Source organism: Microtus ochrogaster, chromosome 2 (genome assembly GCF_000317375.1).
Source record: "Microtus ochrogaster isolate Prairie Vole_2 chromosome 2, MicOch1.0, whole genome shotgun sequence".
Lineage (NCBI taxonomy): Eukaryota > Metazoa > Chordata > Mammalia > Rodentia > Cricetidae > Microtus > Microtus ochrogaster.
Genome location: NC_022010.1, coordinates 27,700,548 through 27,715,801, shown reverse-complemented (window position 1 = coordinate 27,715,801; position 15,254 = coordinate 27,700,548). Strand labels below are relative to the sequence as shown.

At 42.1% G+C, this 15,254-nt stretch overlaps 1 pseudogene; it reads left to right on the top strand.

Moving 5' to 3' along the window:
• The first annotated feature begins 9,264 nt into the window (after nucleotides 1-9,264).
• Nucleotides 9,265-9,563, top strand: LOC101985940 (annotated as a pseudogene).
• Nucleotides 9,564-15,254: the final 5,691 nt, after the last annotated feature.

Here is a 15,254-nt window from a genome sequence, read left to right as displayed (position 1 = left end):
AGAGCTGGGTTAGGGGAAAATCTAGTTGCTACAAAGAGAACCAGTGGGTACCGGGGAGAAGGGAAGTCTAGAGAAGTGATCAGAGCCAAGGATGTCAGGCTTTGAAACACATAACAAGTACTTGTATGCAGGGACTGAGGTGAGGCCGGCATGGGTTTTGATCTGCAGCCATAGGTATATGTCAATGGAGCCATTTGTCACTCCTGCCAGAGGTGTAGGAAATTACACAGATGGAAACTGGTGTCACAAGTTCCTGAGGAATGCTGGCTTTTACTTAACCCCCCAAAAATCCTCCTTTAATCCAGGTTGAGCTCATTTCTGGGTACACAGACTGCCTTTTGGAGTTTGGGGAAATGGAGTTTCCTTTGGACCTGACACTAACCAACACACCAATCTAGGCACCCAAGTCCCATAGCAGAAACACAAGTGACACAAAAAACAAAAACCGTGTGTCTCCTCCAAAAGTTAGCACTCCTTCAGTAATGATGTCTCTAGGAAGACAAGCGAGATGACATCCAAGAAAATCAACTCAAAACATCTCTTAAAGATATGTTCAAGGACCTCAGAGAAGATATTCTTATCTCCCATCTCACACAGAGGCCCAGGTACATTTTTATAGCGGAAAATACACTTACAGATGTAAAATAACTCCAGAGATGCTATAAGATAGGCGGAAGGAAGCCTCCCGATGGGCGGGTTGGTGAGCTTAGTGTGAGTTATTCAAGAGTGACTCAGGATGAATTGTTGAGCTCACCCTAACACCGAACTCTAGGTGGTACAAAGGAAAGTGTAACTTCTCAGTCACCATCTGTTGTCAGCACACATGGGGTAGCACAGTTTCCTATCCAGCCCAGTGACAGGGCATCTGTCCCACTAGGTTAGAATGCAAAACATCTCTGCCATCTGAATGCTTCCACTCCCACGGTCCAGGAGAAGTTAACATTACTGACTTGGGTTGATTATTTGGCACTCATACTAAAGCTATTGGGCCAGTACTGTATCTACTTCCTTGTAGAGGCCAAGAAGTTGAGATGAGTAAGATGGTGAGTGCTTGTCTGTAGGGACAGACTGGAGGTGTCCCTGGCCCACTCACCTCAGTGCTAGACCGATAGGTCGTGAACATGGGTTTCTGGGGACCCACGCTCATCTGCATCAGCCTGTACTGTTTGGTGGCAGCTGTCTGCTCTCAGGAAATTACTTCCTCCACTACCACAATCAAGTGGGAGGTGTTAGCATTGGAGTGTGAGAGAAAGACTCCAGAGTGCTGCTTGAAAATTGGTTCTCTCCAAAAGACTTTCTGTGTTATATTATCCCACAGGCTGGGGCAGGAATAGCATCTTCAGTCCTCCTCAGGTCAGCTCATGACAACTTCAATTTTTTATTTTTATATTTCAATATTTTTCAGAGGACACACAGATGAAATGTTTCTTACAAAAGTAAAATATTTTCCTCCTGGGACAATTTCCCTTTGGGTATTGGGAGAGCTCAGGTGAGTGTGTCTGTCTCTGCCACCAGCTCGCTGTAGGAGTGCTGGGATTAACACACATGATGAATGTAAATTCATCTTCATGTGGGTTCTGGGATCCAAACTCAGGAGCTCGTGATGACACATGCTTCACCTACTGTTCTGATATGTTTTCTATTGTTCTGGTACAACGCTGACTGAAATCAGCTTGGAGAAGACTGAGTTTTGTTTAGCTCACAGATTACAGTTCATCACCCAGGGAAGCTTGGGCAGGAACTCAAGGCAGGTACCTGGAGGCAGGAACTCAAGCAGGGACCATGGAGGAGCACTACCTATAGTTTCATGCTCAGGTTTACTTACCTCTTCTACAAAGCCTAGGCCAAGTGGCCTCTGTATAGTGCCACCCTCAGTGGGCAGAGCCCTGCTACAACTGCTAACAATCAGGAAAATACTCCACAGACACGCTGAAGGTCCAATCAGAGAGAGGCAAATCCCCAGTGGAGATGTCAAGTCTACAAGTGAAGCAAACTATGACATTCATTGAGTCATCTTCCCAGCCCCCTCTGGTTAACTTTTAATTCCTCACCTCTTGGACTGTCTGTCTCAGGTGTCTCCAAATGCAAGTAAGGCCCCGCCATTTCTTCACTGGCTCCACCCAGGAGCCTTCCCTACGTCATCACCGTAGTCATTGTGTCTTGTTCAGTCTCTCTTTCTCTTTGTGTTTGCATGGCTTCTTTCTTAGTCAAGTTGCATTCTCTACATCCTGACACAACAGCGTCCTACTGAGCAAGTCCTTCTGTAGCATCACAAGCCCCGTGAACACCCATTTCCAAAGCTTTCCAGGGTTGTCTTGTGAAGGAGTCAGGATCTCAGATGCTCTGTCTGGTATACCATGGCTTGCCCTCTGCTCTCCTTTAGAAACACTCCAGCCCATTGACATGGCCGATCCTAAGCCCTCGGCTCTCTGCAGCTCACTCATGCCTGTGCGTTTCCTTTGTTTGCAATGTTCTTGGTCTATTCATCCACCTTAAGTTTCCCACTAGCCTTCAAGTGCTTTAAGCTTTCACCTTAAATTTCTCCTCATGTTTTCTGTGGATTTAATTAATCTACTAACCTTTCTTTTGACCATTAGATGACTGGCCTCTGGCTTATTGTGGTGTGACTTATGATTTTTTTTTGGTTTTATACTGATGTATAAATATATAATGGAAGCCGGGCGGTGGTGGCGCAAGCCTTTAATCCAAGCACTCGGGAGGCAGAGACAGGCGGATCTCTGTGAGTTCGAGACCAGCCTGGTCTACAGAGCTAGTTCCAGGACAGGCTCCAAAGCCACAGAGAAACCCTGTCTTGAAAAACCAATATATCATAAACGTAAGAGCAATACATATTGGCTGTTGCTGTGGTTTGAAATTTAAGCATTCCTTCAAAGGACCATGTATGAAAGGCTTTGTCATCAGCTTTTGGTGTCACTAGGAGTGGCTGGGACCTTTAGGAGGTGAGACCTAATGGAGGTAAGTTAGGTCATTGGGGAATCTCCCCTTTCACTTTCTGACCTTATGAAGCACACAGTTTCATTTGGGGCTTCAGTCATGCTAGCCAAGGCTCAAACAATAGGGCCAAGCAACTAGCTAAAAGTGTGCATGCTGACCCTTTCCCTTGATGCTAGGAGGATCCCAGCTATCCATATGAGCGGAGTAGAAGAGAGCCATGCTAACAAGCGTACAGTATTGCCCCATTAGAACTTTCAGTACGCTAGGGGCCTTAACTCCATTTTCAACTCACAGTACAGCCAATTCATGATGGGTCTTGTTGGAATGTGCCCAACCCTAGACCAAGCAGCATGCACACCATTAGCCAACCAGGTAGCGAGCACATAAGGGTAGGAGGTTAGATAGCAACACGCCTATGCTATCTAACAGAAAAGTTTATCAGCATTATTGAGACCTCGGGGGTATTTTGTCCAATTTCAGTGCCAATTCAAAAACTTCATTTTGTTTTATGTGTGTGTGTGTGTGTGTGTGTGTGTCTGTTGCCTTCTTGTGTGTCTGTTGCCTTCTTGTGTGTCTGTATGCACCACTTGTATTCTTAATATCCAAGGAGGCCAGAGAACAGCATTGAACTTCCTGGAACTAGAGTTACAGATGGTTGTAAACCACCATGTGGGTATTGGGAATTGAACCCAGATCTTCAGGAAGAGTAGCCAGTACTCTTAACTACTGAGCCATCTCTCTTGCTTGCTACAAAGCCATTTCAAATACAATTGGTCAGTACAAAGAAAAGCTAACTTTCTTAGGGTCACATAAAACTAGAATTTTTGACACTATCCAAGTAATACATTCAATTAAGGTTCTGTATTTTTAAAAAGATGTGATATTCATTTTTCATTTTTTTCCTCCTAGTTGTTTCCAGGCAACCTTGAGCTTGTCAAATAATAAAGTATAAACAAAGATTGTGAAGTGCATGGCCTTACTTTGAAAATTCTGCTCTTGACAGACTAAGTACACGATTCCACTTTATGACTTGACAGTTGTTAAAGGTCATTTCCTTTTCCTCATATTGATTTTTCTTGGTTTAATTTAGTATGAAAACTTGGGCTGGGAAAGAATGCAGGCTATGGAATTTTGTATTTCAAATAATTTAAACCCCAGATTTACTGTTATGAGAGCACGAGAAACTGTTTAAACTTTCTACGCTTTGACTTTTTCTCTCCAAAATAGGCATGATCACTTACCTTGAAGTGAGGTGATGGGTACCAGGAGGCCAGTGAGTTGATGGAACGATAACAGTGTTGCGTATTATTGTCATCTATACTCTCCATGGTAAGGGCCCAGGGGAGACACGGCCCTTGGAGTCTCTGATGCTGAGAATCTGGACACATCCCTCTAGTTTCGACTGTGCTGTCTTCCAGGGTTGGTAAGCATGCAGCGGTAACCAGTTCTTGAGACAGACTCTGCGATCTGTTTTCTGAGTTACCTTCACGCAGTAGAATTAGAAAGTGGTTGATTCAACCTTTCTGCCTTCCAGATCCTTAGTCCCTGACCACGGATGGCCCACTGCAGCAAATCGTCTCCTCTGCCCTAAGCCAATGAAGAGACAATGTTTTTTCTCCCAGGAGCCTGAACCAGCTTGGGGTGACTCTGGATGACAAGGAGTTCCTACCAAGTTTCAAGCAAATAAAATAGAAATCCCGTCATATTTGATGTTGACCTTGGCATTGAGCCCTGATCACCATCCAGAGCTGCATTTGGTAGCTTCAGGCCCTGTGAACACAGCGAAGGAGCAACTGTCTCCCTTGCGACAATTGTTACTCCCTTGTTTTCTGTTCTTGGGCAGCCCCAGGGTAGCACAGATGTGTATTAAAGTGGCTGAGTAGACCTCAGCCGATCACTTCTTTCTGCAAATCCCACATCTGTTCAAACAAACCTCACTATTGGCAGACAAGGATTTCTGCAAGGAAAGAGAAAATGGGGATGGTGGCTCAGACCTGTAACCCCAGTACTGGTGAGGCTGAGGCAGGAGAATTGCCCGGTTGTCACAGTGACATGGAATTTGGCCTGGGCTACAGTGTGAGACCCTGTTTCTGGACGCTCCAAACAGAAAATGAGAGCAAAGCAAGCAAAGAAAAGAGGGACTATTCTATGCATTTTAGTAAAGCTGCTTCCTCCCCATGAAGGAAATCCTTCTCTCCCACCATGAAATGCCATTTCAGAGGAAAACATGTATTTTTTCTGCTATGACATAATGGCGTGTTCCTGGGTCAGGAATGTATGCATTTTAGAGAGGGAAACCCAAGCTTTTAGAGCAATAGGTACTTATTGGGCAGCCCAGTAGGTGAGGACTCCTAATTTCCAATATGTCAATTAAAGACATGTGAGCTGAACAAGTAAACAAAATCTGCCAGTGTTAGATTCTGCATGACTGACTGGGGGTCTAGAACTTCATGACTGTCGAGAGTTGGAAGTCTGCAGATTCAAAGCAAATTCCCTCAGACTAGCCTTAGTCCTTTTAATTGATCCATAGTCCAGTCCAATTATGTATCTCCGGTTAATAGTACTTTTGTTTGTTTGTTTGTTTTTTATTTCAAATGGATCTTCATACAGGGTAAGAGATATGGGTCGAGTTTCATTCTACACATGGAAACCCAACTTCTTCAGAACCATTTGTTGAAGAGGCTGTTTTTTTCTCCAAAGTGTATATTTTTTTTTATTTTTAGCATCTTTGTCAAAAGAGGTCACTGTGTGAGTTTATTGCCGAACCATCTATCCTGCATTGCTCTGTGTATCTGTCTCTGTGCCATGCTGTTTTCGTTTCTATAGCTTTGAAGGATAATTTGAGATAAGGTGCTATGATATCTTCAGCACTGCTCTTTCTGCTAATGACAGCATTGGAAATTTAACATCTTTTGTGCTCCTGGTGAAGGCAGGGAAAGTTGAGAGGCATGGGAAGAGACACACAAAGAGAAGCCTTTCACTCATGAATCTATCTGAAGCCTTTGCCAGTAGTAGAGCAGGAGTCCAGTATAACTGACAACTGCTCCTGTGCCAACCATAAAACTGCAGTTTTCTAGGAATCTCATCAGAAACCCCATTTACAGGAAAAGTCCATGCACAACCCTAAGGGCTTCTGGATTTAGTCTATGAGATCATAATTCCACCAAGGGCATCTCTGGAGCCATTGTGCAGGCTTCTCTTGTCAAAAGAGAGAAGAAAAAAAAATGTCTTAGCAACATTTTGAGATGAAATTTGACAGTCACCAGCAGGGTGTCTGTGGGTAATACTAAGCCAATTAACTTCTTGCAGTCACATCAGAAGCCTGTACCCACATTTGGGGACCTCTTACTTTCATCTTTCCTTTGCTGAGCCCAGACCTCTGCTTGGATATGTGCTGCTTTTTTTCTGAATGTCTCTCTTTATAATTATGCCCCTGTTTGGGCATAATTTCTGACCTTATTTCACCATACCTGCTAGTCCTGAAGTTCTTTTCAGCCTGGAGCCATGACTGCCAGCCTGACTTAGGTTCTTAGGAGAACACCCCAGGCCCTGAAGGTGGTGGTATACCAATGGGTCTACATCTCCTCACCAGTGACACTTTCCTATGAGTTTTAGGGTTGTCATTTCATTGGAATTTTAATAATGATTGCAAAGAATCTGTAGGTCGCTTTGGGTCCTATACCATTCTCACAAGGTTAATCCCTTCCAGGAACATGGGAAATGTTTTCATCACCTAGCACCTTTTAAACAAACCTTTCCTGAGTATTTTAAAAATTTTCATTTTAAAGATCTTTCCCAACGTTGGTTATTTATTTATAGGTGGGTTTTGGTGTGTGTGTATGTATGTGTGTGTTGTGTTTTGTTCTTGAACTATTATAAGCGGAGTTTTCCCCCAATTTCCTTTTCAGAAAATGTATTATTGGTTTTTGCATCCTTGGAATTGATAATTTGTGAATGTGCTTATCAGGTCTATGGGTATTCCGATGGAGTCTTTAGAGTATTTGTAGTCTTTTCAGTAGAGGGTCATGTCTGTAAAATGTAAAATTTGACCTCTTCCTTGTTCTATTTCCATCCTTCCCCATCTTCTCTTACATTATTCTTTTATCTGACTTCAAGTACTACCCTGAGTAAGAGTGGGGAGAGGCCATGTGTTTAGTTTTCCCATTCAGCATCATGTTGATCATAACGTTGTCCTATGCAGCTTTAATTATGTTAAACTATGTTCATTCCTAATTCCCTCAGATCTTTTTTTATCATGAATGGATGCAGAACTAGCTCTTGTAGACCAGGCTGCCTCGAACTCACAGAGATCTGCCTGCCTCTGCCTCCTGAGTGCTGGGATTAAAGGCGTGCACCACCACCGTCCAGCCTGTATGATCTTCTTAATGTGTTATTTATCTGAGTTTTACTGGGAATTTTTTGTTTCTGTGTTCACCAGGAAATTTGATCTATAGTTTTCCTTCTTAGTCGTGTCCCTATCCATATCAGAATAATGCTACATTCATGGCAAAAGCTTGGAACACCTTTCAGTTTTATGGGACATTTTGAGGAGCATTGTTAGCTCTTCTTTAAAAGTTAGGCAGAGATCATCAGAGAATCTATTTGTTCCTGGGTTTTCCTTTACATTTATTACCGCTTCAAACTCAGTGACGGCCATGGATCTGTTTATGTTGCTTATGTTACCTTTGTTTACTTATAGTAGGCCATGTCTATGGATTCAGACAGTTTTCCTAGAGTTTTACAGTTTTTTAAAAAGATTTATTTATGTATGAGTGCTCTATCAGCATGCATGCCTGCACGCCACAAGAGGGCACTAGATTCAACTATAGATGGCTGTGAGCCACCATATGGGTGCTGGGATCTGAATTCAGGACCTGATGAATTAACAGCTGGTGCTTTTAACCATTGAATCATCTCTGTCTGTCTTGTAGTTTTTTAAAGTATATTTTCAAAGTACTCCCCAATTATTGAGTTTCAATGGAACCTGTGATAAATCTTCACTTTCATTTTTAATTTTATTAATTTAGGTCTTCTTTCTTTTTCTCGTAGCTAATTAGAAACATATTTGTCAAGCTTGGTTAGTTTTTCATGTCCGATTATTTGATTTATTCTGTGTATTTTTGTTTTAGTATCAATTTCATTAATTTCTGTCTTGATTGTTAACATTTCTTGCATTTACTGTCTAGGGTTTGGATTGTTCTTGTTTTTCTCAGACATGAGGTGCTTCAGTGGGCTGATTATCTAAGTTTCAGTATTTTTTAAAGTAAGCATTCAAATTTATAATCTGGTTTATTTGGAACTGCTTTAACTCTATCCTGAAGAACTTTTATTTAATTTTAGGAACTTGTAACGATCCCTCCTTATTTCCCCAATGACTGTCTACTGGTCAGTCATGAGTGTAGTGTTCAATCTCCAAGCAAGTCTCTCTCTATTTTTTTGTAGTTTGTTTTTATGATTTCTAGTTTCATTTCTCTAAGGTCTGACACACTATGTGAAATTGCTTTGGTTCTTTTGCATTTGGTAATACTTCATTTGTGGCCTATAGTATAATCTATTTTAAGAAGGTTCCTTGGGTTTCTGAGAAGGTGTATTCTGTGTCTGGTGGATACTGTGTTCATCTCTATGTTTTCTTTGTTAGTGTTTGGTTTGAAAGACCTATCTGGAGATGAGAGCAGGGTATCGAATTATTATTGTATATAGATCTATCTAACCCATCATGTCTATTAGTGGTTGGTTTTTTTTTTTTAATGAAACTTGAAGCCCCAATGTCCAATCATTAGATCTTCTTGATGAATTCTTCCTTTTGTTAATATATGGTGACTTTGTGTTCTAGATTAATTTTTGTTGATGTGATAAAATTACTCTGACAAAAAGAAAGGTTCCCTTGGCTTTCGGTTCCAGGGGACAGTTCATTATCCTGAGGGATGAAAGCATCACGACCACAGTCCAGTGAAAGGGGACAAGTGCATGCACCTTTGCTTGCCTGTTTGCTGCTCAACACTCTTTCTTCACCCTTTATAGTTCAAATATCAAAACCAAGCCAAAATACTCTGCATTTAAACATTGTGTACATTCCAGCATGACCACGTATGGTTTTATGATGTATATTTTATCTCCCTCCTAGATTTCCTATTTCTATGTCAGTTAGTATTTTAAGAAGAATTCTCGCTCTTGAGTTTGAGGCCAGCCTGGTCATCAGCGTGAGTTCTAGGATAACCAAGACTACACAGAGAAACCCTGTCTTGAAAAATAAAACAGAAAGTAAGAATATAAGGTTTCAATAGTTAAGTAAGATCAAGCTGGGTAACCATGGCTGAAGGTGGATTTGATCCCCGTGAATGTGTTTGCTCTCATGAACATGCGATGAGAAGACTGACCAACCTGCTCTGGCAGTCCCAGTCCTCCTGCGCAGACACAGAGTGCCGCCGGGAGTTGCCAGGACCCTCCAGTGACAACAGTGCCAGCATTACTGTGATCCTGATGGGCTGGATGGTGATCACAGTGCTCCTGTTCTTACTGAGGCCTCCTCGTTTGAGAGGCTCCAGCCTCCCTGGAAAGCCTCCAGTCCTCACAGTGGAGAGGACCCGTCCGCCCCGCCTGTGGACTAACGTTAACGCTGTGCACGCCCAAGTGACTGAAGATGACCAGAGTACTCTTAGCGGTTTTTCCTTTTCCATCTGCGATTGGGGATGGTATTGTTTTCATGAGCTTATAGAAATTTCACATGCAAAATGACTTTTGCTTCTTGTGTTGCTCGGTTCTTGTTTATGGTGTACCTGAGTAAATGGATCTATTGGAACGCTCACAGGGCTTTGTTGGTTGGCCTAAGCTTAAACACTCTACTCGTTGTTCCTGGAACCGTGATCATAATGTCTTTGGTAGTTTCTGGCTCAACTGAAGGAAAATTGAGATTTCTGCCTTTAAGTATTTTAAGTGGTTTTCATAGATTTTAATTTTTTCCGTAAGGTGTTTATTTGGGGTTATCTGGTGTGAGTGACGGAACCACACTGTGTTTACTTTACCTTGGCAGTTTCCTGCTGTTCTCGGGACAGTGAAACTTTCAGCCGATTTTCTTCAGAGCCTCCAGCCGCCATCCGGGTGGCTACAGATGGCTCATGTGGCTAGAATAGGAAAAGTGAACTGGTTAATTAATGATTTTTTTTTTAAATTCACATTAAAAATTTCTGATGTTAAGAAAACTTTAAATAAACATGATTGATTAATACAGTGGTTGGTTTAGAATCCATTGTGGGTCGTTGGAAGCCACGGTACACTAGCCTTACACTGCTCATGAAAGGTGGAGTCGGTTCTGCCTTTGCCAGATACACTCTACCCTGGGCTCACATGGGCTCTATTTGTCTCTTGAAGCAAATGCCTCTCAGCAAGCCTCTCTCCCATTCCAACACTTACCTATTAGAATGGAATCATCCTACATCTGTGTGTGGGGTTGACATTTTAATGCCCATTTATTTTCACACCTTTTTACTTGAAATTTTTTTTAGTCTTTTATTGTCCTTCTTACCTGAAGAAAAATTGGTTTATTCCCAGGGAAAGGAGAACAATGTTTTTCATTTCCAAACAAGAATATTTCTCACCTCTCGGCTCGATTGATTCTGGTTAGTAGTGGGAAGTGGATGTATAGGAGTGGAAAGGAGTATCAGAAACTGAAATCTTAGAATGTATTTAAAAGTCAGAGGTTGCATTATTCTCCTTAGCTCAAAAGGCAGTGAATACAAATGACATCTGGACATAGGTGGACGGCCTGGGATTTTTGTGTAGGAAGTAGCTGCAGATGATCTGTTGGGCCAGAACATACTTTGCTATCAATGTAAGATTTCCTCCCTGAGGTCAGTCTAGGCTGTCACTGTACAGATCTGAGAAACTGTTTGTGTAAACCGAATAAACTTGTCTGTCATTGTGCCACTGACAGATCTCTGGCCCGGCTTCATGTCACTGCTTATTCCCCCGTGTGGTGGGTTCGCTCTGGCCCAGAAGCTTGGCTCAGGGCATCACTGTGACCTGTGCTGTGGTCCTGGCTGCCGACATTCTTCCTGACGCAACGCTTGAGATAATAGAACCATCTTTTAGGTACGTGTGCTTATAAAGGGTGACTTAACCCAGGTAAGTTAAATCCTGAACAAAAGAAGCCCACAGGGTGAAAGAAGGGTTTCTCTCTTGCTGTGGCCAACTGTTAGTTTCCCCTGCTTCATTTCTGGTAGCCACTTTAACCCAAAAGCCAGACATGGCGACAGTCTTGAGGTCAAACTGGACTAAGATGTAAATTTCAGGTCAGGTTGGGCTGCGTAGGAACACGTTGCCTCAGAAGGGAAAATGGGGCGAGGGACTGGACAAGTTTGGAATGGCATCAAAGGGAACTAAATCCCTGTAGAATTTCCTTTTCTGTCCTCACCCTTTGGAGACCTGCACACGCGTTCCAACAGTCTGTTTTCTAACCCACTGAAGCGAGACCCAGTGGAGAGCTGATGTGTTCACTCAGTCTCCTCATGAGTAGTTGAGACTTGACCTTGGTTTTGAAAAAAATGGCCAAAATGCAGATAGAGAACACAAGTGTTTGAAGTGTGGATTCTTATTCTAGATGTTCATTTCCGTCACATGCACATTCTGTGTAAATAGCTGAGCCTTTCCCTACATGAGACCTCTGTTGAGTTGTGACACAGTCCTGTTTTTTTCCCCATTTCATTTTTATTTATTTATTTATTAATTAATTAAAAATTTCCACCTCCTCCCCTTCTCCCATTTCTCTCCCACTCCTCCTCCCCTTCCCCTCCCTCTCCAGTCCTAAGAGCAGTCAGGGTTCCCTGCCCTGTGGGAAGTCCAAGGTCCTCCCCGCTCCATCCAGGTCTAGGAAGGTGAGCATCCAAACAGACTAGTCTCCCACAAGGCCAGTCCATGCAGTAGAATCAAAACCCAGTGCCATTGTCCTTGGCTTCTCAGTCAGCCCTCATTGTCTGCCACATTCAGAGAGTCCAGTTTGATCACATGCTCCATCAGTTTCAGTCCAGCTGGCCTTGGTGAGCTCCCATTAGATCAGTCCCACTGTCTCCATGGGTGGACGCACCCCTTGAGGTCCTGATTTCCTTGCTTATGTTCTCCCTACTTCTGCTCTTCATTTGGACCTTGGGAGCTCAGTCCAGTGCTCCAATGTGGGTCTCTGTCTCTATCTCCATCCATCTTCGGATGAAGGTTCTATGGTGATATGCAAGATATTCATCAGTGTACAGCCCTGGTTTTTTAGCCCTTCAGAGTTTTTGCTTTCCAACCCAGAAAAGGCTTAGTTACGTGTTCACTAGAAGGATATATGACCACAATTATATAGAAAAATCCAATCCAGACATTTCAATGCCTGTTAACAGTTGAGTTTCTTTGAGAAGTACTTGATCTTGGGTTTTTATTTTTTATTCTTTGTTATTTTATTTGCTGTGGATTTTTTTCTGTATTTCTAAAATGGTGGTATCCTATATAGAATATTATTATTAACCTCACTAGTTATTTAAATTGCTCTCTTCTTGAAGCTTCTCCATGTCTTAATTGAGCACATTCCTAATACCATTATTTGTTTGGCTTGCAAACCTTCGCTTGCTCTGTAGCTGCAGTTCTCTTAAAACAGAGAAAGTAAAGGAGAAATCTTATATTCCCATCAGTCTGGGCCTTGTGCTGCCCAGAGCTTGAGTCATTTCATACTGTGTTATATAAAATCTAGTAGTTTTGATTTCTCTTTTCCACATGGAACAGGTTAACACTAGCACTGTTTCCAGCGAAAGATTCTACCATGCATCTAAACACTATCCCATGCTTAGGAAGGCATGTTTCACGGTGCACAGTGGTTCTCCAGAGTATCCATGAGTATCGCTGTCCTGTGGCTCCATTTAGTGCCTGTGATAGTGTTTATAAACTCACTGATATCTTAGATTGTGGAAGTCTGTTACTCTATCTGAAAGTTTGTTGCTTTCTGTGATTTTATGCTCAAATTTGACCAACTCAGTTTAAATCACAAAACAGCAACTTGAAGAAGGAAAAATGAGGAGTCTTAATAGCAAATGATTAAATGTTGCTGTTGCAATAGAAACTAGGGACAGTCTTCTATTTCGCAGTGAAGAATCCTGAGTATTTGTTACATGTCCAATGATTATTTGTTGAAAGCAAAAGTGGTCATGTGATGTACTATATGTGATTTGCTGTTTCTTTTTTTAAATAATTATTTGTTTATTATGTATACAATATTCTGTGTGTATGCCTGAAGGCCAGAAGAGGGCACCAGACCTCTTTACAGATGGTTGTGAGCCACCATGTGGTTGCTGGGAATTGAACTCAGGACCTTTGGAAGAGCAGGCAATGCTCTTAACCACTGAACCATCTCTCCGGCCCAAAATATATTTGTTTTACTTATTATGTATACAATGTTCTGTCTGCATGTAAGCCTGTAGGCCAGAAGAGGGCACCAGACTTCTTTACAGATGGTTGTGAGCCACCATGTGGTTGCTGGGAATTGAACTCAGGACCTTTGGAAGAGCAGGCAATGCTCTTAACCGCTGAGCCATCTCTCCAGCCCTGATTTGCTGTTTCTAAATGTTTAAATGTTGCCAAACAAATCAGTTCGTGCCATCTAGCATTTGCTGTTAATCTTTTACTGAGTACTTGGATTGGGGTAAAGGGCTGTACTATGTACTTTTTATTAATGAATAAATAGAAAATGTTAGTAACAAAAAAAAAAAAGAAGAAGAATTCTCATGTGTCCATCCCTGATGTACTATGATAGTTCTTCTTGCTTGTCAACTTAAATACTTTTGGAATTAATTAAAATCCCCAAATGGAGGGGCACACTTGTGATGGATTTTTGTTTAGTTTGAAGTGGGAAAATCCACTTCTAATCTGGGTCTTTGTGGTGTGAAGGCTCTGATTTAATCTGGGTCATGTCTTCTGCTAGCAGCCTATATAAGGGCATGGAAGAAGGAGCTTTTGCTCACTGCCAGCTTGCTCTTGCCTCACTTGCAAGTCCATTCCTTTGCTTGCATTAGAGAATACGTCTTCAGAATTCTTGTCTATACTGAAGAGCAGCTGAGACATCCAGCCTTGTGGATGGAAAAACTACTGGATTCTTGGACCTTCCATTAACAGACAGCCTTCATTGGATTATCTGAACCACAGCTTGTAAGTCATCCTAATAAATCCTACATATATGTGTAGGTATAGATGTATATGGAGAGAGATTCATTCTATAAGTCCTGTTACTCTAGAGAACGCTAATACACAGAGCAATCATGAATAGCTGAGCACTAGGAAAATTATAGCAATTCATTTTATGAAGGAATGGTTTGGTCATTCTGCATCCAGTGTAGGGGTAACCACTGGCTTTTATAATGGAGATGAATTTTTTAGCCAGGGTCTCACTTTGTAGCCCTGGCTGGCTTGGAACTTGCTACATAGACCAAGTTTGCCTTGAGCTCATGGAGATTCACCTACCTATGGTTGAGGATTTGTGCCACCATGGCTGGCTCAAGATCTCTGATTCCGCTTCTTTCTACGAATGAGTGTCAGTTTTCACTTCTCTAAACAGGAAAGTTGTTATAACTGATACTCCCACTTCACGACAGCTGCTTGTTTTGTGCCTATCTTCTCTTTCAGGTGGGAGCTTCAAAAAGTCAGGTAAGTCCCTGCCTTTTCATGTAGACCTGGACACACAGCACCCTATCCAGAGTGGAGAAAAGTGGACACCTGTGATATTAATGCTATCTACAAGTAGGAGATGGGTATAAAAAAAAAGAAGCTGATAGAGAGCCTAGAAAAGTTTGAACACGGGCTTTAGCTTACCAAGGTGGTCAACTCTTGGTTCAAATGGCCCAGCTATGTAAAAACAGTTTTGTTAATATTTAAGTCATATGAGCTGAGAGAGAAACCAAGGACATTCCTACTGTGTATTTTACTTTTGTTCAAAGGGTAAGTGTGTGAGATACCTTTGTTGTTAGGGCTAGAGCTTGTGGAATTCACAACTTGTTTGTGTTCAGATCACACTCAGCTTCTAAGTAGCTGCCTCTCTGCAAGGTGCATGAAAATCAAACATGAACCCAGGCACTATCATCTATGAAACCCTTATTTTGCTAACTTACAACAAATTTATTTATTTTTATTTTACGTGTTTGGATGTTTTGCCTGCATGTATGGGTGTGTGTGTGCCACGTGTATGCCCAGTGTCTATGGAGCCAAAAGAGGATATCAGATCCCCTGGAACTAGAGTTATGTTGGTTGTGAGCCACCATATGGGTCGGGAACTGAACCCAGGT